Below are 16,248 nucleotides of genomic sequence, written 5' to 3' on the forward strand. Positions count from 1 at the left end.
TTGTGAAGATCATCTTTGTAAAGATGGTTTAGATTAGCCATTATGTTATAATGTATTTATTTTTACCACTAAGTTACAATGCTTTAGAATTGTCTACTGAATGCTATCTTTGTGGGACACAAACGCTCCATCCTGGTAAGTCATGTCAGGAGTATGTCTTTCTCAAAAGTGAAGAATAAGTTTCTGTTCCTTCAGTTGCCCATCTTTGAGAAACTATGACCTGCAGCAGAGGGATAAATACACATCCCAGTCCATGAAACATTATTCACTGACCAAAGAGATGAGCTGTTGAGTCATGCACATGCACCCACCACATGAATGGATCTTAAATGCATTTTACTAGGTGAAAGAAGGAAGAATTAAAAGCCACATATTTTATAATATAACCCATGTGGAATCGTAGAAATTTAAAACTAAAGAAATAGAAAAGAGAATATTATTTTTATGGCTTAAGAGAACATAGATGTATTGACTAAGAGAAGGGGAACAGGGGACTTTTTAGAGTGATAAAACTCTTCTGTGTGGCACTACTATGTAGACACATTAGTCTGATTTTTCTAACACCTACAGAACTGTAAAAGACAACTGGTGAAATTTAATGCATGTAAATTTTTAAAAAGTCAACCAGAAAAGTGGATGATTTTTTGATTAAATAGAAACCATAACAAGTAAATCTAGTATTATTACAAAAGTATGACAAACCTCACTGAAATTATGAAGCAAAAAAAGCAAGCTGACCTAAGTACCTTTAGAAAACAACGTTTTGACTGGAAATTTCAAGTCTAAGGACTTAAAAACAAAAATAAAAATAAAAATATACTAAACATTCTACAGCTGTTTGACATTTTGTTTCTCACAATCAAGTGGATTCACAATTGTGAAACTAATTTACCTGTAGAGTTGGATGGAAAAAAAAAAGATAAACACATGGTAGAAAAGGAGATACATGTTTCTCAGTCTCAGAGAAAGAAGTCACAAGCAGCCATATGAAAGACAAAAAATGAAACTTGCAGTACTAGATTAGAATTGGAGACATCAGTATGAACTCATGTTTACTCCCTCCCACACATACACATGCTCACAAGGAGAGAGAGAGAGATGTATACAGAAGTCACATATTATCTATACAAATATATGTTGCGTATGAGTGTGTGTGTGTGTGTGTGTGTGTGTGTGTCTGTAAAGGTAGCTTTGCATACTAAGAGTCCTAGAAGCAGTGAGACTACAGTGATCGTAAAACCAAACACAGAGCCAAGGTTTTGGTTTCTATCTATCATTATCCACGAAGTACCTTAAAAAAATACCAGATTCTTGATCCAGCACAGAAAAAATGCAAGATGAGCCTAGAGCATCATGTAATGCTATAAAATAAGGACATGTTCACAAAATAAGGTGAAGAAAATACATCAAAGGAACAGAGGGGTCAATCTGAAAGAACACACAGAGATCAAAGTTGAAATAATTTGAACAACACGTTAGAAAATGTAGTGTTGGAATTGTAATCCAAAGTAAAAAAAAATTATTGATCACTTTATATGAACACAAATAAATGATTTAATATATAAATACATGAAGAAGATGAGGGAAACTCATTTACAAAATATTTTCAAATGATATATTGATGTGTTTCTCCCCCTCCCAAGAACTGGAGTTTATCTGCCCCTCCCTAAGAATGAGCTGGAATTAGTGACTTGCTTCAAAAAATAGAATATGGAAATGAGAAAAATAGTAACTCACAATGAGTAAACCATGCAAACACTGCAAAATATCAAGGTCGACATAATCAGTGATAAAGCATTTTGATGTATTCCAGTCCTTGACAAAATACAGAAAGAAGGGCACTTCATTCTTTTGATAGTCTTTCTCAAAATCTATAACCCAGTGCAGTAATGAGAAAAAATACACACACATATATATACCCAAATTGAGGGTATTTCCACAGCTTCTAAAAACTGTCCAAATCATTTATAAAACAAGGAAATGCTTAAAATTTTTCATCGAACAGTAGAAATTTAGAACACATGGAAACTACATGCAAATACAATGTACCATTTCTGATCAGATTCTGGAACAGAAAAGAGACATTAGTTAAAAAAAAAAAAAAAAAAAAAAAAAAACAACCTAGTGAGATCCAAATAAAACTCAAGTCCAGTTAATACTATTCATTAATTTTTAGTTTTGACACATGTGCCATGGTATGTAAGATGATAACATTAGAGAAAAATAGGTGAGGTATATATTGTATTTCTCTAGTCCTACCTGTAAATCTTTTCTGTAAAGCTAAAATTATTCCCATTAAAATCTCAATAATCTCAGGCCAACAAAGATTTCAAAGTTGAGAAAAGGATGATTTCCATGACTGCACCAGAAGAACTCCATCTAACCAACATGCTGGCAGATGTAGTGGAAGGAAAATGACAAGAATGCTGTAAGAAGGAAGCTATGATTAGCAGCTTAAATCTCATGACAATTTAAGAAGTGCTATGCAAGTAGCTGTGTTTTATGTGAATTAAAACTTCTTTTTATAATCCCTGTGTGCTCATATACATTATTTGGAGTGTATGTCTATTTTCAAATGAGAATATAACTGCATTTAAATCACTCTTAAAAATACCATGGCTGATGGAAACTCATGATTTTTCTGTGATGGAAAGAAAGAGTTTTTCATTCAAATGACAAAGGGTAAAGAGGTGGACTGTAGTAAATGGGTTGTCTCTCCATAGCTACTCCTTTCCCCTTTCCACCTTGTTCTGTTGCCTGGGAGTATGACATTCCTGAAGTGTGTTGACTAGATTCCCTTATCACTTCTGTTTCACTTCAGTTAAAAAATAAGAGAAAGAGAGAGTAAAACACATTGGCAGTGGCTGTATCCTCTACACAAGGCTCCTGGGAGGCAATTTTCTCCTATAGTTTTAGCTGTCTGTAGCTTCCAGTGATTACTCCCTGTGATGGACCGAACTCTGCACATCTCTTCCCTGTCCTATGTTGAAGTCCTAACTCCCAATACCACAGAAGGTGACAGTATTTGGAGACAGCATCTTTAAAGAGGTAATTCAAGTTAAATGAGGTTATTGAGGTGGGTTCTAATCCAACATGACTAGTGTCCTTATAAGAAGAGGAGATTAAGACAGACACACACACACAGGAAAATACCATGTGAAGACACTTGGAGAAGACAGTATCTGTAAGCCAAGGAGAGAACCTTCAAATGAAACCAACCCTGCTGACACCTTGATCGTGGACTTTCAGCCTCCGGAATCATGAGAAAATAATTCTGTTGTTTCAGCCACAGAATCTGTAGTAATTTGTCATGGCATTGCTAGGAAACTAATACTTCCACATCTTTTTCTTTCAGTCATAACGTCTTCTTACTTGCTAGCACAGAGATGCTTAACCATTCCTTGTTGGTTTCCCTGATTCCTGAAAAAATGTATGAACTATTTAAATTACTTATGTTTACTACATTATTTGTTTTCTGTTAAAACCTTATTGGTTGTATTGCTCTGACACATGAATGAGGTAACAATCCTTTTCTCTTGATATTCTAACAAAAACACCTGTCAGTTTTCTGTATCAAGTGAAGTAACTCAGGAATGGGAAACCAAATGTCATATGTTCTGACTTGTAAGCAGGAGCTAAGCTATGAGGATGTAAAAGCATATGAATGATATAAGGGACTTTGGGGACTTGGAGGGTGGTCAGGAGAGGTGTCGGAGGGGAATGACAGATAAAAGACTATTGGTTACAATGTACCATGCTCAGGTGATGGGTGCAACAAAATCTCAGAAATCACTACAAAAGAACTTATTCATGTGACCAAAAACCACCTGTTCACCAAACACTACTGAAATAAAAATTTAAAAAATATGTAAATAAATGTTTTCAATAAGTAATTGCTGGAGTTTGGAAGGAAGTATTCCACTACTGATCATTCTCATATAGCTCATCATCTTCCAAAAACTTGAACGTATATTAATGAGACTAATTGATAAGCATACCAAAATGGATATATTTAAGTAGCTGGTCTCTTCAAATTATGTTTCTTGAAAGAGTAGGACAACCTTTTTTTTTTTTTTTCATGCATCACCTCCATTTTGAAGCTCATTTGGAATCATTTCATGGCACACATAAGATTATCAATCCTGTTAGTTTATGTGACTTCTTATTTTGATAACATGGGTGTTATTCATCTAGATTACTCTATTAAAAAATAAATCTTACTAAGTTCCAACAGTGATGAATATAGTCAACACAGAATACTGTAAAAACTCTTCCAGCGATGTCTAAAAGGAAGCATGCCAAAACTGACTATATTCATAAAAATGATTTTGGATGAAATGTTTGTATAGCCTAATGACTGCTTTCAAAATACTACTTATTTAAATGTGCATGTTCACAGCTAATTTCTTTAATTTTTGTAGTATAATCAAAATGTATTTATGATATATTTACTTTCAGAAAGCATACTTTACTAAGTACTGACAAAGCATGGGTCAAAAAGTTGTTTATATAATATTTCAAAAGAAAAAATAAAACCAGAATAAATTGTTAATACATTTCAAGTGTTGAGGGTCCTTGTATTGCTTTATATAGGCAGTTTCATGTTTATGTACAGAAAGTATTTCTGATATTTAGCAGATTTGACATTTTCAAAGAAATCACTACTTTTTTTCCACTGGATGTTACTAAGTATGATGATTATATGGACAAGGCTTTGTAAACTAAAATGACTAAAACAGATTTATATGCATAGAGTATATATTTTTCCTATGGATTCAAATTTAGGTAAGAATGCATAACCCTTGAGTTTTACATAAATATTCACGAGCCATCGCTGCTTTCAATTTTTAGAGAGAGAAAGATTAAAAAAAAAAATTTATCATCTTTTGTGAAAGCATTGTCCATCAGGCTTGCATTTCCAATGGTACAGAAAAAATCACCAGAAGAGAAATCCATGTCTGTCAGTCAAACTAAAATGGATACATTGGATTTCACAGAGAGTCAAAATGAAACAATTGCCCAGCTGATTGTAGCACAAATCAGTGAGTCTTTTTGCAACATCTGCTGGAAGTTGGTAAGTGTTTGTTGATAGGAAGCCGGCATTCTATTCCTAGCCATCACTCAGAAAAGTTCTGACCAGTATAAAAATTGTAGAACTGAAAAGTTAACAGAAAATAAAGTTAAAAGACTGAGAGCGAGGATAGCATTTTGAAGATTTCAATGTGGTTGTCTTTGGATAAAATGGACAAGAATGATGAATAGTTAGCTTTCAGCTTCTCCTAACTCTATCTTTATTCCTTTCTAGTATTTAAATTTGCCTCTATTTCACTTTGATAAAAAGGTTTGTTCTCTCACACAGCAGGAAAAGGACACATTTGGGGAGGTTATAAAAACCATCTTTAAGATTTACGCATACTAACGATATATTTCTTAATCATTGCATATACTTTTAAAATGTAGGATTAAATTAGTTATTGAAATGCACTTGGGACAGTGTCTGGTGTATTTTAAAGAGGTAGATGAATGTTACCGGACAATCATCATCACCCTCATTATCATTATTAGAAGGATAATTTGATTAGCAAAAGTGAATTATAGTTATCTACTTTGCTTCAGGAATTTAAAAAAAAAAACACTCCGGAACATATTCAAATTCAGTAGGTTGTCACCCTACTGAAAATAGGCCAATATTTGATTCCTGAGTGACCTGAGCCCTTGATGTTTTGACTTTTCCTAGAGGAATCATAAGAACGTGCCCTAGAGAATTCTCTAAATTCTACTACCCTTTCTTTTTGAAACTAAAGTTGTCAGTATCACTGTTAACTTTGATAGTTAAGAGTATTCCATTACACCCATTCAGAGAACTCTTTTGCTTGCCAGTTCAGTAAACATCTTGTTTTTCTATAAAAGGAATCAATATACGTACATCAATAAAGAATTTCTCACTTGCACAACAGAAATTCTAAGCCAAATTAACCCAGTAGACCAGTTTTAAAAAAAAATTATTAGGAAATCTTCAAATACAGTAGTGAAAGAGCTAATTCTATTTTCCATTTATTGTTTTGTTTTTGTTTTTTATTCTACCTTCTGACTAAGCAGAAGAATCGTCAACATCCTTTGCTAATCCATATCTAGAGGCCCTCAACCCTAAACATATTTCCACCCAGCAGACTTCATTATTAAATTTTCAAGATGTCATTCTATATTACAGGAACGATCATCACAATGTGATGGGGAGTATAATAACCCCAGCGAGAGCTAGGCATGGTGGCTCACACCTGTGATCCCAGCACTTTGGGAGGCCAAGGTGGGCAGATCATGAGGTCAGGAGATTGAGACCAGCCTGGCCAACATGGTGAAACCCTGTCTCTACTAAAAATACAAAAGTTGGCTGGGTGTGGTAGCGTATGCCTGTAATCCCAGTTACTCAGGAGGCTGAGGCAGGAGAATTGCTTGAACCCAGGAGGCGGAGGTTGCATTGAGCTGAGATCATGTCACTACACTCCAGTCTGGTGACAGAGGGAGACTCTGTCTCAAAAAAAATAAAGAAAGAAAGAATAAAATAAGCCCAATGAAAAAGATGAGTTTTTAAAAATGTTATTTATCATACAGATAGAAACACTTTTAAAGATTCTGAGAAAAAAATGAAGACAATAAATATATAACACAATTTTGTCTAATCCAGAAATGTCTCAGACAAACCTGAATTTAAAGTTATCCACCAATAAATGCCTTGGATCTCCAACCATGACATTAAATATATGTTTGTACAGTGAATTATTTGCATGAAAACATTGCCATTATAGTTCCTCGTGATATTGTGTAAGGCATTGAACAAGCCAAAGCATGCTGGGACTGAGAGTAAGTAGAAAGAAACTCAAATCCCAAATATCTGTGTTTCAAATGACAACTACTCCAAACATTATCAACCTGCTGTGACGTGTTTTCAATATCCTCTGCTGTGAGAGGATATTGTAAGATACTATTCTTGAACCTGAAGTGCTTAGCATTCTGGCAAAGTTTTCAGCCAACAGCAGCATAGCCTTATCACTTTTGGTGAGGGTAAATCCATATCTGTGAATTCATTCTTTGTTCCATCCTGAAAGCATTGTCTATCTGTTAATGAACTGATATAGTAAGAAGTGGGAGAGGAGAGGAAGGGTAAGAGATGATGACAATCTCAGGGTGCAACATTATCTGCGTCTTTTATATTGAATGACTCCAGAACCATAAAAGTCTCTTAATGATACACAAGTATTGTCTGATTTTGGAAAAACTCTAAGCAATCCATCTATATACCCCAAACTTTGTTACCAGCAATCTTCTGAATCCTATTTCACTGAGTATCTTAACAGTGAACTATAACTTTAGTCATTACTCTGAATAAAAGCAGATATTGACTTCAGATCTAAAATAATTTCTGGGAAAGTAAACAATATGAGCTATTGCAAAGGTAGTTCTGGGACAACTTTCCTGCTTCATTCTTCTTTTGGACTATTCCTGAGAGGGTTATGATGTCATAGCTGTCACTTTGGGTTAGTTCCATCCTATAATTTTAGAGCTACCTATTATCTGGCTTGGATTTTTCTTTTCAGTCAACTTGTGATGGGGAAATTCCTCAGAGGTTACTGGCATAGACTGAGAAGAGTGTAGTAGCACAACCAATGTCAGAGTGCTGAAACAGTCAGCAAACCACTCATGAAAATATTTGTACCTTTGGGATCTGTTTAAGGCCAATATTACATATGTTACTTCCACTTGATGAAGTCTTGTTTGCCAGATAACACAATTTATTTCACCAAGGGCAGCATTGGCAATATAATTGCCTCTGGATTGCCTTAAGAACTGTTACTTGCACAGCAGAAATCCTTCTTTAATTTGTTTCCATTTAATGCAGAATGATCAGATCAGTACACCAAATGTGGATTTAAAGAATGATGTTACTTCATTCATTTTGGAAACGATGTTTTGACATGCCTCAGAACACTAGACCAACAGAAATTTTACTGAAATAACAGAAATCTAATTTTTATAGAATTAATCTCCTACCTTGTTCCTCCGATACATACTTTTAGTCCTAGAGGCAAGAGGATGTATTTTTAAAAATGTATGCCATAATAGCCTGTGGAATGCTAGACGATTAAAGCCCTTTTATTTTAGTTTGTGTCATGGGGCCAAGGGTTGGCTAAACCTCAGTGTGATGGAAATACACATATGGTTCTCTCGGCCGTCTGCTTTCAGTGTTCTCTAATCATTGGAGTAAGGGGGAAAATACCACACATTTGACAGCTTGATGGTTGTTTATCAAATTCTAGGGCCGTGTTGATTTACTCTAGCAAAGAAGACATGTTAGGAAAAAACATCATTAAATTTAGAATTGCTGATTCATATGTCTTACGTTACCCTATTATCTTTTCCTCAAAGCCAACTTACCTCTTCAGAGTAAAAACAGGGAGTCATATTTTATGTCTTTAATGGTAACACTAATCTCTATGATTCTCCATGTGAGCATATTGACTTTGATTTATTATTTTGAAAGAAAGATGCTTCAGTCTGGCCTCTCTTACTCTAATGATCATACAAGGATTAAAACTGATATGAGAATTCTGTCAGGTGCTGTTGTAAATATATATTTAAAGACCAAGAAAATAATTTTAGGTGGGACTAAAAGAGTCTCAGGGAATAATATGTGTCACCTGACAAAGTGAGCTCCACTCTGAGCAGTGAACCACAGAGGTGTTCAGTTTGCTAGGAGTTTATGATTACCTCAGAGCCAGTTTCTAGTATTTTCTGTCATGTTAGCGTCTGAGTATTCTGGTTGTCTAGTACATAGTTACTCTAAAAAAATATGGTAGCAGTTCCATAGCAAGTTTATAGACCATACCTGTAATGTTTTGTGAAGTATTTTATGCTTTATGAAATATTAACTTTTTATGAAATATTTTCTCAGCCTTTGGATCCTGGATTTCAGTAGAAATCAGAAAGATTACTTAACTGAAGTTTCCCCCTACAGAGAATAATTAATCTATAAATAATTTTTAAAGACCACAAGGATCCTCTTTGGTAGATTTCTTAAAGATTTGGTGAATAAATTGACCTCTGGGTCCTTCAGAGGACATAGTTGATAGTAACTGAGTGTCTTAAACCTGATCATTCTACTCAAAATTTTTATTTCTCTACAATTTTATGTTTTTAGAATACATTATAATTAGGAATTACTGGCATATTAAATGTAGTTTTCATGGCCCACTACTGATCCCAAGAAGAGAGATGATGAACTCTCCCGTCTGCTTGACCTAGCACACAGAATGCAGATTATCTGGCAACGCACTCATACTCAGATTCAACCAAACTACAATCATGTTCAACCCTAATTTTCCACAGTTTTCACAAGACATTCACAGATATATTTCTCCTCAATTTTTTTCTAAATTATAAATTTTCCAATTCTATACTCCTATGTGCACCTCTTCGGTTCCCAGGTTTAACATTGTAATTGATCCACAAAGCATGCTCTCTAATCTGGTTTAACAGACAGTGAAGATGTGGCTTCAGTAACATTGTTTTCCTATTGCAAGGTTATTTTGTTAGAAAAGGTTGTTAAAGGATCTTCAAAAAGGAGAGGAAGGAATAATTCTGCTAGCAGGGGAGACTCTTTATTATAAGATACATTTCATGAAAGTAGGAGTTATGTTTTCTTCAGCATCTAGAATAGGGTGTAGCACATAATAAACACTCAATTAAGGCTCACTAAATGAACAAATAAATCTAAACCTTCATATTTCACCCCCTCCCACTGTTTTTTCAATCAATTCCCAAATGTTTAAACAGGAAGTCTAGAAAGATAATGAATTTAAGTGATATTAAAATTTGACAACAGATTAAAATTTAAATTTTTTGTTAGCTATGTGATTGAAAGAGTTAGGATAGTATTTTAGTATAATCATAGAATTTATCTGAAACTTAATACAAAGAACTTAGACGTGTGAAGCTTACGTGCTCTTTATTTAAGCAGCGCATTTGAAATAATCATCTTTCTCCCACAGTCTTTGAAATAATTGTTCCCTAAATTTTCTACTGTAAATTTATTATTCACTCACTATCTATTGTATTTCTTTATCTATTCAGTGCAAACTAATTGTTGAGCATCCATTCTATTTCTGACACTGTTCTAGGCTAAAGGAACATGATAACAAACAAAAGAGATTATATCTGTCTCCTTTGGAGTCAACATTTTAATGAAATGAGATAAGCAATAAATAAGTTGAGTGAATATATGACATGTCCCGTGATGGTGGGTACTACGGGAAGAAAGTAGTTAAATGGGGGAAAGAAAGTACTGACAATGAGAATGGGTGGCTACTTTGTATCACTTGACCTTTCCTACAAGAAAATAAAAGATCAAAAGTAAACTGGTAGAACTCTGAGTGTAAAAAAGGTAAAAAGCGATTATAGAATTTAGGTAAATATGAAAGCTGTACAAAATAATGTTGTTAATATAATAAGAAACACAAAATTGTATGATGAAGAGTAGAAAAAGGAAATGAAAGGTAATAAAGTGCTGGATAAATTCTTAGTGAAATAGTTGAAGTGGAAGACAGGAAAGGAGATCCAACTTCTTTTACTTGGTTGGTGTCCCTGCCGGATAAAACATTAAAACAATAGATGAAAAAATATAATATTTAAGAGAAAAAAATCCAGAAAGTAAAAATTTATATTTATACATGCAGATTAAATGGACATATCTTTTCCAAAGAGATAAAGAAGATTTTGGCATAGAGTAATCAACATGGAGTTATATTTTGTTAAGGGTAATGAAAATCTAATATAAATGAGTGATTATTGATGGAGAGAGGCAAATTATTATAATCAACTATAACACAAAATGTGAGGTTCATATCCCACTTCTCCATTATAATATTAAATGACAAGAAATGGTGACACAATTAGATGTTTTTCCAAGAAATTTTGTAATAAACAAACTATTGTTCAAGAAAAATGGTAGCAGAAACTTTGTTATAACTTGTAACAACTAGTTCCCATAAGCCCTTCTTTTAAAAAGTACCAAATACTGATGTTGAATCAAGCAGAAAATTACTCATATGGTTTTGCCAAAAAGCCTGATGGTGACTATTGAATCTATCCCTGTAGGAAAAACACTAAAATAAATATTGTTACAAACAAGAGTATTAATGATATAATATGTGCCTATATATGTAGAAATGACATAAAAATGTATCAATAAAGGAACGGTATGCAGGAAACTATAAAACAATGATGCAAAAAATCATCAGAAGATGTAAACAAAGGAAGAAATATTCCATGTACATGGATTGGGAACCTCAATGTTGTTGAGATATTTGTTCCACACAAATTTATCAATAGATTCAATATCATCCAAATCAAAATCCTAGAAAGCTGTATTAGAATAGCAATAAACTAATTCTGATGTATATATGGAAAGCAAAACAATACCTAGATTATCGAAACACATTTCTTCCTTTGTTTACATCTTCTCTGATTTTTTGCATAACATTTAATGCTGACAAAATTTCTAGATAGAAAAATAACGTAAAATAACTAAATATGGCATAAACCAATATAACAAATATAACAAATATCATGTTCTGTATAACAAGATTTGAAATAACAAAATGCTACTTCTCCCTATGTTAATCCATAAATATAATGAAAAATCTCAAAAATAAAAATAGCATTTGGCATGAAGAAGATGCATCAGATGAAAGGTCATATGAAAGAGTAAATCAACATGATCTGCTAAGAAATTTCTAAAACACAGAGTAATAATGGTCAGGCAGAAGAGATTATGCCCACTAGATATTAAAGTATAAGATAACAATGCATAGATTTAAAGAACAAAGTCAAAATTCTACAAATACCCCAAATTCTGATATAACGTATATTCATAATGATATACTTAAAGCCAGTGTAAAGGAAAGATTGATTACTTTGGAATTTATGAGGAGAAAATTGAAATATCATATGGGGAGAATTTGATTTTTAATAGAGATAGTTTTTAACTTTTTCTTTGGAAAAATATTTGCTGTTCATAATTTATATAAGTTTAAAGAATACATTAAGGTAATATAATACATTATAACTCTCCTGGAAACTAGAAATATTTTAAAGTCTGCATGGAGCTGTACACCATATTGCAGCACTTGAAATTGAGCAAACTTCTTTCATGAACTAATTTTTGGATTTTTTTTTCATTTTCTACTGTATAAATCGATCAACCGTATTGTTAACAGAATTTCCATTTTATTTGTAAATGTTGCAGTCGAAAAACAAATGTATGACTTCCGTTTGCAAGGTTTTCTTAAGAAATAAAATTTTATAATAATATAGAAATACCTATTTGTAATAAATAAAAAGTCTTATTGAATATGTTAATTACATTTTCTCAATCAATGATTTTCAAAGTTTTTAAAACATAAATTTACTATGTAAATATATTGATTAGGCAAATGGAGGTTATGTACCTTCAAATGTTAAGACAATATATTTAATAGTTATAATTTTTTTTTACATTACGTTGTAGTTCAATATTACTGTCATATGTGATTCATTTCTGGCTTATCTATACATCAATTTTGTACACAATCAATCTACAAAAAATAATAATAATGTGGCTGAGAAAAAGTTACATATAAATCAGTGATCATCTCATCTGCAAACAAGTCTTTCTGACTTGTATGTCTTTTATATAGAAGTGTCAAAAGTAAGCAACTTAGACTTGTTCCTCATCTTACAGAAAAATTTTTCAGTTTTTCACCATTGAGTATCATTGAGTATGCTATTAACTCTAGGCTTGTCATATATGGCCTTTATTATTTTGAAGTACATTCCTTATGTTTCTAGTTTATTGAGATATTTTATCATGAAAAGGTGTTAACTTTTCTCTAATGCTTTTTCTGTATCTACTGAGATAATCCTGTGGTTTTTATTTTTCATTTTGTTAATGTGATGTATCACCTTAATTGATTATTCTAAGTTGAACTGTCTTTACATCCCAGGGATAAATCTCATTTGATCCTGATGTATGATCTCTTTAATGTACTAGCAAATTATATTTTCTATTACTTTATTGAAGATTTTTGCATCTGTTATTACCAGAGATATTAACCTTTTCTTTTCCCATACTGTCTTTGTTTGGCTTTGCTAACAGGGTAATACTAATCTCAAAAAGTAAGTTTGGAGAGCTTCTTCCTCTTCACATTTTTGGAAGAGTTTGGGAAGGATTGACAATTTTTGAAAGATTGGTAGAATTCAGCAGTGAAGACATCAGGATTTTTCTTGGTTGCAAATATATATATACATACACACACACACACACATTCATTGCAGTTTCTTATCATCCTTTGTATTTCCGTGGCATCAGTTGTAATGTTTCCTCTTTTATTTCTGATTTTACTTGAATCTTCTCTTTTTTTCTTAGTCTAGCTAAAGTTCTGTCAAAATTATGTTTTTGCATATGACATGATTTTATATGTAGGAAACCACAGAAATGTCACACACACACACACACACAATTAGAACTAGGCCAGTCATGGTGGCTCATGTGTGTAACTTCAACACTTTGGGAGGCTGAGGCAGGAGGATTACTTGAGCCCAGGCGTTCAAGACCAGCTGGGGCAACATAATAAAACCCTGTCTCTACAGAAGAAAATAAAATTAACTGGGCATAGTGGTATGTGCCTGTGGTCCCAGCTACTTGGCAGGCTGAAGTGGGAGGATCACTGGAGCCTAGGAGGTTGAGGATGCAATGAATCATGATTGCATCACTGCACTCCAGCCTTGGCAACAGAGAGAGTGTGTCTCTAAAATAAATAAATAAATAAATACTCTTTGAACTAATAAAACACATCCAGTAAAGTTGAAGGACACAAAATCAACATAAAATATCATTCACACATTCATATACACTAATACTAAACAATTCAGAAAGAAAGGAAAGTTATTTCATTTATAATAACATCAAAAAGAATACATTACTTAGTAACTAACTTAACCAAGGAGGTTAAAGATTTATACACTGACCACTATAAAACATTGATGAAAGAAATTAAAGAAGGCACAAATAAATTGAAAGATGTCCCATGTTCTTCGATTAGAATAGTTAATATTGTTATAATGTCCATACTACCCAAATCAAACTTGGTTTGATTTAATACAAAACTTTAATGGCATTTTTTACAGAAATAGAAAAAATAATCTTCAAATACATATTGAACCACAAAGGACTGTAAATAAGCAGTGCATTCTTAGAAGGTATAACAGAACTGGAGGCATCATGCTCCTGACTTCAATATATATTACCAAGATACAATTTTAAAATAGTATGGCATTGGTACGAACAGACCCATCAACCAACAAAACAGAATAGAGAGCCTAGAAATAAACTCTTGAATATGTAGTCAACATCTTCAACAAGGTGCCAAAAATACACAATAGAGAAAGGATAGTCTGTTCAATAAATTGTGTTTGGAGAACTGGGTAACTACATGCAAATGCATAAAATTGGACCCTTTCTTGCAACATATGCAAAAGTGCACTCAAAATAGATTACAGATGTAACTGGAAGACCTGCAACTGTAAAACGTGTAGACAAAAAAATGTTGAAAAGCTTCAGGCATCAGACTTGGCAATGATTTCTTGGATATAAGATCAAAAACACAAGCAGCAAAATAAAAAATAGAAAAATAGTACTACAACTACAACCAAAAGAATGAAAGACAATCTATGGAAAAGGAGAAAATATTTGCAATTCAAACATCTGATAAAGAATGCCAACAACTTGATAGTAAAAATAAATTAAAAATCCAAATAACCCAAAGGAAAAAAGATTGTCTATGTATAGACATTTCTCCGCAAAAGACATAGAAATGGCCAACTGTATATAAAAAGGATGTTCAACATCACTAATCATTAAGAAAATGCAAATCAAATCCATAATAACATATTATCTCACTTAGGTTAGCCATTATTTTAAAACGCACTAATAAGTGTTGGTGAGAATTTGGATAATTGGATTCCTTGTATATTATTGTTGGGAATGTAAAATGGTGTAACTAATTTGGAAAACAGTATGAAATTTCCTCAAAAAATTAAAAATAGAATTACCATTTAATCCAGCAATCACATTACTAGTAATTCATCCAAAATAGTTAAAATAAGAATCTTCAAAATATATATGAACTTCCATGTATTAGAATTATTTACAATGGCCAAGATGTGGAGACAACATAAATGATCATGAACAGAAGAATGGATAAAGAAAATATGGTAGATACATACAATGGAATACGATTGAACCTAAAAAAATGAAATCCTCCAATATGTAACAACATGGATGAACTTGAGGATTTTACGCTAAGTGATATGGTTTGGCTGTGTCCCCACCGAAATCTCATCTTGAATTGTAAGTTCCCATAATCCCCACATGTTGTGGGAGGTACTCAGTGGGAGGTAATTTAATTATGAGGGTGGTTACGGTCATGCTGCGGATTCTGTTCTCATGACAGTGAGTGAGTTCTCACGAGATCTGATGGTTTCACAAGGGCTTCTTCCTTCTCTCAGCTCCCATTCTTCTCACTCCTGCTACCATGTGAAGAAGGTTTTGTTTGTTTCTCTTTCTGCTGTGTATTGTAAGTTTCCTGAGGCCTCCCCAGCCATGCGGAACTATGAGTCAATTAAACTTCTCTCCTTTATAAATTACCCAGCCTAGGGTGTTTCTACATAGTTGTGCAAAAATGAACAAATGCACTAAATAAAACAAGCCAGTCACAGAGGGACAAATACTGCATGATTTTATTGATATGATGTATGTAAAATAGCCAAATTCATAGAAACAAAGAACAGAATGTTAGGCCCTGAGGAGAGAGGAAAATGAGGAGTTGCTAATAAACATGTATAAAATTTCAGTTATGCAAGATGAATTATTTCTGGAGATTCAATGTACAACACTGTGCTTGTAGTAAGCAATAAGGTACTCTATACTTAAAAATGTGTTAACACACACATACATATATATAAAAAAAAAAATGTGTTAACAGAGTAGATCCCATGTTATCTCTTGCTGCCACAATAAAAAAAGACAACAGAAAATCAATGATTCTCTTATATAGAAATAAATACGTCATCATACGAACTAAATATATCAAATTATGAAATCATGAATAAGGTGATCTGTTCCTAACTTATATTTCCATCAGCTTACATGATACA

This window comes from Macaca nemestrina, chromosome 3 (genome assembly GCF_043159975.1).
Source record: "Macaca nemestrina isolate mMacNem1 chromosome 3, mMacNem.hap1, whole genome shotgun sequence".
Classification (NCBI taxonomy): Eukaryota; Metazoa; Chordata; class Mammalia; order Primates; family Cercopithecidae; genus Macaca; species Macaca nemestrina.